Here is a 9,224-nt window from a genome sequence, read left to right on the forward strand (position 1 = left end):
TATGCTAATGTGGGTCGACAGGAGCATGGTAACAATAAATTATTCACTTTAGCTTTTAAATATAAAAATTCCTATCTTAATTGTAGGGGAACATGTGCCAGGCCCATTTCAAAGCCAAACTAAGAATGTTGGGCAGCCCACATTAGAGGAGTGAGCCTAGCCCAATGACAAACGAATTATGAAAGACCCAACGCTTAAACATGTGAATCCAGCTGAACATTAATGCATATCACAGCACCCGAATTGACGACAGGCACAAGTTACAAAGTAAATTGACACAACGGATCGGTGGGATCCACTGCTAATTTTCGATTCGATAGGGGGGAACAGTACCATTGATTCACAAGACCACTTAGATCCTAAATTCGGTAGGTCCCACACATGTGAGGGAGATTCCATCATTATGAAGACCCTACTAACGAAGAGTATAAACAAGGGGGTTTGAAAATTGGGGAGGGGGGGGTGAAATCACAATAGGAATGAGAGTCATACATTTCGAATTTGAGATTCATCTTGGGGCACAGGGGAACAAACTTAGTCCGAGAATCATATCCTCGGCCCAAGCTTAAAATCAAAAGTGACAATCTGCCTTAGTAGCTCAGCCCATTATAGTTAACAACTGCTCTTAGGTGCTCCCATCATGGGCTAAAAATGTCCTTAAAAATAAAAACAAAAACAAAAACAAAAAATTTGAGGGCCCCAGCATAATCCTATAGTTTTAGGGCCTGGCCACTACATTAACTTGTATAAAAATTCATTGGTGAGATAGATGGCTAAGGAAAGGGAATTATAAACATGAAACTTTCCTTCAAAAAAAAAATTAAAACTAGAGAGAGATGAAACACAAATTTTTAAAATTAAAATAATTAAATATGTGAAATTTTTGCTTTATTGATTAGAAACATAATATTTTTTTTATTGAGTGTTACTAAATTCGAGTAAAAATACCATATTCCAAATAAGTCATTTTTTATATAAATCTTAGAAAAATAAAAATAGAAATTCATTTATATAAATGATTAGTGCACCATTTATAAATCATTGATACATGAAAATAAATGCATATAGGCCATTAATACTTCTTGGATATACATAAAATAAATTCATAGTACTACAATGTTTGGTAGATATATAAGAAAATTGGATTCAAATCTTCTAGATTTCCTAGGGTACTCTACCAAATAAATTTCCGTAAATCTTAACATTTCTTTAATAATTTATTGGTCTAGATTTTGCTATGTCAACATTCCACTAATAGTAATTTTCTTACTTTGTTTGCAGCATTATTTTATTATTTTAAGAGTATTGTTAGTAGAATGCTGAGATGACAGAATATAGACCCTTAAATCAAGAAAGATTGGTTAGGATTTAAGAAAATCTATTGATAGAATACCCTAGGAAATCTATAGGATCTAAATCCAAGAAAATATGGCTACATAAGAAAATATGACTACAGTGAATGAATATGCATTTAATTCTTCTTTTACTAATCAAGTGCACAATTATTTTATATTATCTAATGCATGTGTTATTAAAATTTGCTTTTCTCTCATTATGGTTTTTAGTAATTATTGGTAAACTAATCTAAATACGAGGAAGAGTGTAATATTCCAAATCCACTAATATTTTTTATAATAATTAATATTCAAATTAAATTATTTTAATATAAATAATTAATAAATATAATCATACAATTTCATTTTATACAAATTTCATGCACTATGCTTGTGTCTAGGAACTCTTATTTTTTAATTAAAATATAAAATTTTTGAGTGGAGGCCAGAAGTAATTTTACTTTAAGTGTAAAATTTGTGTCCTGATTTTATGAAATTTGAACTTGAATTTTAACTTCATATCCTTAATTTTTCTTACTGTGTTAATTTTTGGGAATTATATTTTCAATTTTTAATTTACATTTATATACTTAATTTGTCTTATTAACAAATAATTTTCAATTGTATGGTAGATTTAATTTTCTAAGTGTGGAAAAGTGAATACTAAAACAAAAATGTATTTACACCAAGATAATTAATTCATGCATTTATCACAATAATACATGACCATATTATCGGACACTATAAAGATTACAATCTAACACTGTAAAGCTTACTATCATCAGGCAAATCACTTTGCATAGTCATAACAAAGTCTAGAACTAGACCAATAAGAAAATAATGGATGTCATTTCTTCAAAAATGGCTTTCTTGATCATCCTACTTGCTTTTGCAACTTGTAAGTTTCTCTGTCTCTCTCTCTCTCTCTCTCTCTCTCTCTCTCTCTCTCTCTCTCTCTCTCTCTCTCAATATTTGATTTTTTATATTGATGGTAGGTTTATCATTACCAAGAATGTCAAATGCTGCGGTTCATTGTTCTCGCGATGTTGATTGTACATTCGCAATCAAATGTCGTTCTCCGTGCTTCCCCCTTTGTGTAAACGGAGCATGTCAGTGCTCCTGCGCTGCAACTCGAAAACAAGCTACTGTTGAAGGCAATCACGACAATCCGGCAAAAATTAGCAAATACTACTCATTCAAAAATAATGCAAACTAAATTGAGTACAAGAAGTTGTACCTGTCTTGCTACTCAATGAAAAATGTACTTATCATGTCGCAGGGATAATAATTTCAAACTAAAGGCTCTAGGTGGTGTAACGTCTAAAAAGAAATAAGATCCTTTATCAATTTCATTAACGTTGAAATAAAAAAGGACACTTTGCACTTTATGGCATAGAAAAAAAATAATTGTGATACCATATGAAGGAATTGCAAATTTCTCTAACAGTATGTTAGGATTCATTTCCTATAATCCAATTGTATGATTTTATCTTCTTACAGTTCATGTCCTAGAATCCAATGTACAATTTTACCTTTTTAACAAAACCTTGTTATTTGCAGAGACTATTTAATATGATCATTAGAAATGTTGATACATTTGGAATACATTAAACTTATCTTGCCCCAATTTTTCATTGGCAAGATATTGTAGTGACTAGCCAATGATGCACGAATCCTAGTACGCGACTAACTCCATTAACTTGAAGAGGTTGTTGGCTACAAAGTTCTTCAATTCGTCAACAATGAAGATCAAGAAGTTCATTGGTCACAAAACCCACGCGAAAGACGCAGTAGGTTCTTCAGAGAGAATAATGAACTTGGGTACTATCTACTTGTGTCATGGCATTTACATTAAGCCTTATATTTGTCTAGGGTTATATGAAAAGAAACCCTATACAAATATTCCAACATGGGCCGAAAATCAGATATGGAAATTCTAATTTCGTAAGTCTCGATAGAAACAAGTGTCGAGCTTTAACATTAAATCTTGATAGAAGTCTTTCTGTCGAAATTATTGTCGAGCTTTAATGAACAGCTCTTCTTCACTTGTTTCTTGGTCAGATTTTCATGGCTTTAACACTTGACTTGAACAAGGGACACAAGAAATCCATATAAATGCATGAATATAAAGAAACAAGATGCTATGAATGACAAGATAAGAGAAAGATCCAAAACATGTGAAAATCAATGCATGCAAGAGGGTCTCAACAAATCGAGAAGTTGTCGAGCTACTATCGAGAGAAAACCCCAAAATCTTGGTGGATCGAGAATCTATCAAGAATCTATCAGTCGAACAGAATGCACAGAAATTTGGCTCAATGAATCTAGAAGTTGTCGAGAAGAAACCCAAAAATCTCGATGGATCGAAGATCTACCAAGATTCTATCGAGGTTGAAGAAAGAAAGTTCGATAGAAGTGGAATCTATCGAGCTTGAAGAAAAAAGAGTTTTTCAAGGGAGGAAAAACACATAAAGATGAATGAAATAAGCAAACTACTCAAACAAACATCCAAGCCACATATTAAGCTCTCAAAACATCTCTCAACATATAAGCATAGCATCCGTAGATCGAAAAACACACACACATACACACACACACACACACTAAACAAGTCTAACCAATATTATATTTCAAAAACAAGTTATGACAGTTTAGTGAGCAAATATTAACACATGTATCTCCTGTGATGGCCAAATCACATTGTACCTACACATGTATCAAAAGTAGCAAAGAATTTTTGCATGTTGTGTGTAAAAACATAACAAGTGTGCACAATTTTCTCATATTATGACGATGTGAGATATAAGAAAATTTAATACACTCATACACAATCATAACTATTTAATGGGGACTATCACTTTCCAGGTACATCATATAACTCTCACATCTCCCAAAAAAAGACTTGCAATCATATTTAAAAGCATTTTGATCTTTTTTGCTTTTATATTCTTTGCATATTTTCTTTTTGAACATATCATGAATGGGCATATAAGAGAGAAAAGAAATACCCAATTATGTATACCAAAACATCACAATTTCGCTATGTCAAAGCACATAGATTTTATACATGATTGGCGGGCTTTAGTGGTGAGAGAGTTATTTATTCCTTTCTCTTAGGATTTTCTAGTCCTTCCCGTCAAAAAGAGTGATATGAGTATTAAGATTTAAGAGACTAACTTAATTGTACTTATCACAAAAATGTGTCACAAAGCTCACTTACTTAGTTGTGCATTAAAGTGCTCATCTAAGCTAAAAAAGAGATAAAAAGTTTAGAAAATTTTGTTTCAATGGCCATCCAAGGTACACCAGTACCAATATACACAAACACACACTGTTTTTGTATTTTTTTTTTCATGATTTTTCTCTTTTTAGTTTGAAAAACAAACAAAATAAAAACTTAAAAACTAAACAAAAACATACAATCAACATGAAGATGAAAAGCAAGATTCTAAAAGCAGATAAGAAATCAAGCAAAGAGAGTCCTACTTCAAACAAAAAGAATTAAAGTATAGGACAATAGAAAAGGCAATTAAGTCTTAGGCTCATTTCTCATCCACACAACACAAGTCTTTGGCCGTGAAGATGAAAAGGAATGTGTCCTAGTATGTCTACTAAAGGATATATAGGAATTAACATTCTCCTAAAATTGAGTTAAAAAGCTTAAAGCTTTTAATAACTCTCTAAACAAAGGTGTTGAACCTTGAGAGGGAACCTGTAATCGTTTGGACACTTGCTTATGAGGATACAACTTGAAGCAATTAGGACGAATGTATCTGAAAACACTACAATAGTGACAAACATGAGTAGTTTTTGAACTCCTAGGCTTCCTAGAGTGAGGTCTAACAAAGGATTTAGAATTAGCTAAATTAGTTTTGGATTTCATACATTCATCACCTTTCTCAAATCGGGGCACAGAGACAGTCTTTGATCCAGAAGCCTTGGAAGAGAAGGGACTTGAAGAGTTAACATATCCTAAGCCATCCTTATCAGAATTAGGCTTTTGAGGACTCAATACCTCATCAAGCTTTGTACTAGACATCCTCTCTATTTGAGTTCTAGCTTAACTAAGCTCAACCTCAAGATTCTTGACCTTCTTTTCTAATGAAGTGTTTTCCACAACAAGAGTCTGAACTAACCTTGTAGTCTCATCTAGTTTGACTAACAGTTCAATTTTTTCAATTTTTACCTCATTAAGCTCTTTTCTACAATGATGTAAAGCCTTTTCAAATTTTATAAACTCAGTGCATAGTTTATCACAAGCTTCCTGAAAGTTCAATTTCTTGAGTACTTCATCATCAGAAGAATCCTAACTTTCACTAGCACTATCCATAATCACCTTATTGGTTGTGGCAGTAAAAGTCATAAAGTGACCACATTCATCTGCAGACTTATCAGAAGAGTCATTCATAGTATCACTCAAGGTAGCAACCAACCCTTTACCTTTTGAATTGTTGGCCTTTTCCTTCATGAGATAGTTTGGGCACTCTATCCTCATATGACCAAAACCTTTGCACTCATGGCACTAGATGAGGGGTTTCTCATTCTTGCACATCCTAGAGGATTTAGATTTCCTAAGAGGCTTGTCCTTATCCTTTTTCCTATATTGAAGAAACTTAATAATCTCATTAGCTATGAAGGTTAGATTCTCATCATCATCATCATCTTCGACTTCATCTTCGCTTTCATCTTCATCTTCAGAGTCATCAATCTCTTCCTCTATACCCTTAAGAGCTAAGTTTTTTATCTTTCCACATTTTCCCATTAAACCTAATCCCATCTCATAGGTTCGAAGGTTCCTTACAAGCTCAGTCAAAGGAATTTTATCAATGTCCTTCACTTCTTCAATGGTAGTGAGCTTGGCATGGAATCATTCAAGTAAGGACCTAAGGATTTTCCTAACAATTTTGGATTCTGCTATAGATCCAACAAGGTCGAAGGCAGAATTCACAATGGCATTGAGTTTAGCATAGAACTCATCAAAGGTCTCATCTTCCTCCATCCTTACTGCCTTGGTACCTCTATAGGTGGTCTTAAGAATGGTACATGCTTCCTTGGCAACTTCCATTGATGATATTTTCTTGAATTACTCATTGGTCACCCTACAAAACAAAGCATTCAATGCCCTACTTTTGAAATATTCTGCTTTAATTGTTGCTTCAACATAATCCATCGACACTTCCTTTGGCATAATCCAGCCAACTTCAACAGCTTGCCGAACTTTTTCACCTAGAGCCTGCAAAAAAACTTCCATATGAACTTTCAAGTATGCATAATTAGTGCCATCAAATAAAGGAGGAATCAAAAGAGATTGTCCATGATTAGAGTGTACCCGCTTTGATACCACTTGTTGGGAAATTTATACCCCGGTTGATAGAATTAATAAGTTTTAAACCCAAGTTGTTAATTATATTTATTATGAATAAACCTTGTTAAAACAAACAAACATCAATATCATACACAATGGAATAGTAAATAAGACAAGAAATGACCTAGGAAAACCAATGAGACAAACTCGTTTCATAGTAAAAACCCTAGGGGGAAACCTTCTTTAAAAGCAATTCACTATAGTAAATGAAAGTTTCAGATCTAGTACAAAACATTTGTCCCTAGAATCTACAATCCTCGTAAATGAACTTATAGCAGAAACCTTCTACTTCTTTAAAACCTCTGAACTCCCTAGTATATGAACCCCACACTTTTGCACGGATCCCAGTACGTGACTAACCAATCATGCCACGTGACTAACTCCAACAACTTAAAGAAGATGTTGTTGGCTTCAAAGTTCTTCACTTCATTAACAATGAAGATCAAAAAGTACTTGGTTACAAAACCCTTGGCGTAAAGACGACGTAGCTTCTTCAAAGAGAATAATGAAATAGGTCACTATCTGCTTGTATTCTCTTGGCATCCACTTTTGATAGCCTTTAAAATAAACCTTATATATGTCTAGGGTTGTGAGAACAGAAACCCTACACAAATATTTCAACATCAGCCGAAAATTAGATCTGGAAATTCTGATTTCGTAAATCTCAACAGATACAACTTGGGTCGAGCTTCTGTCAAGTTTTAACAATATATCTCGATAGAAAGAATTTTGTCAAGACTTTTGTCGAGCTTTAATGAACAGCTCTTCATCACTTGTTTCTCGGTTAGATCTTCATGGCTTTAAAACTTGACTTGAACAACATGTTTCTTGAAGTCTTAAACCCGTCCTAGATCTACCCAATTACAAGTAAAGTGCATTTTGTCAAAGGATTATCCAATTACATAAAATATGTCTCTAACAACTTGTTGTTCTTATTACCTATAAAAGGAAATGTAGTTTATTATGAGTACTTGGGAAATTTGTATTTATAATTTGTTTTAAATAATTAAGTGCGGGATTCAAAGTTTTTCTATTTTGAATTATTATTAGTTGCAAAACCGCGCGATGTGGAAATATTTGACAATTTATTTTTCTGTTAGGTAAAAAAAATGAAAATAGTAGATGAGACTTAAAAGCGTTAGTTTCAAACCATTCTAAAAATGATGTGATTATTTTGAAATAGAGTATAGTTGATACAATATATTATATTTTCAAAATTAAATTATCTATAGTTTTTATATTACTTATTATAGATATTTTATAAATAATGTAATGTGTGGTTAGAATTTGTTTCTAGTGCTCCTTTCAATCAGTTTATCCTCAATGCGTATTGAACGTACCAAAGATGAAATAGATATAAGTAAATCTGTCACTTACATTAAGAAAAATACGATGATAACATAAAAATATGTATGTAATTTTATCCAAAACCTTACACTAAGAATTAGAAATAATTGTCAATGAAATAGATCATTTTTTAGTTTTTACACAAACCTCCCCTCTCAAAGTATTGTTGAAGTTGACTAAATGAACCGAAATGGATCAACTAGACCGAATGGACTGAATTGAACTAGACAAAATGGACCGAATGGACTGAACTGAATCGGATAAAATGGTTCGAATGGAAAAACAATTAGACCATAATATACCGAAATGCAGCAAATGGACTGAAGTTGAGAGAACGGACTAAAATGGATCAAATTGCACTAAATGGAACGAAACGAATCAAAATGGACTTAAAATGACAGAAACGTACCAAGTGAATGGAAGTGGACCTTAATGGACCAAACTAGAGCGAAATACTATGCTAATGTGGCTCAATAGGAGCATGGCAACAACAAATTATTCACTTTAGCTTTAAAATATAAAAATTCCTATCTTAATTGTAGGGGAACGTGTGCCGGGCCCATTTCAGAGCCAAACTAAAAATGTTGGGCAGCCCACATTTGAGGAGTGAGCCTAGCCCAATGACAAACGAATTATGAAAGACCTAACGCTCGAACATGTGATCCCAGCTAAACATTAATGCATATCACAACACCTGAATTGACGACAAGCACAAGTTACAAAGTAAACTAACACAGTCAGATCAGTGGGATCCACTGCTGATCCTCGATTTGATAGGGGGGAACAGTACCATTGATTCACAAGACCACTTAGATCCTAAATTCGGTAGGTCCCACACATGTGAGGGAGATTCCATCATTATGAAGACCCTACTAACAAAGAGTATAAACAAGGGGGTTTGAAAATTAGGGAGCGGGGGTGAAATCACAAGAGGAATGAGAGTCATACATTGCGAATTTGAGATTCGTCTTGGGGCACAGGGGAACAAACTCAGTCCAAGAATCATATCATCGGCCTAAGCTTAAAATCAAAAGTGACAATCTGCCTTAGTAGCTCAGCCCATTGTAGTTAACAACTGCTCTTGGGTGCCCCCATCATGAGCTAAAAATGTCCTTAAAAAAAAATTTTTTTTGAGGGCCCCAGCACAATCCTATAGTTTTAGGGCTTGGCCACTACAT

This window comes from Castanea sativa, chromosome 3 (genome assembly GCF_040712315.1).
Source record: "Castanea sativa cultivar Marrone di Chiusa Pesio chromosome 3, ASM4071231v1".
In the NCBI taxonomy this organism is placed as follows: domain Eukaryota; kingdom Viridiplantae; phylum Streptophyta; class Magnoliopsida; order Fagales; family Fagaceae; genus Castanea; species Castanea sativa.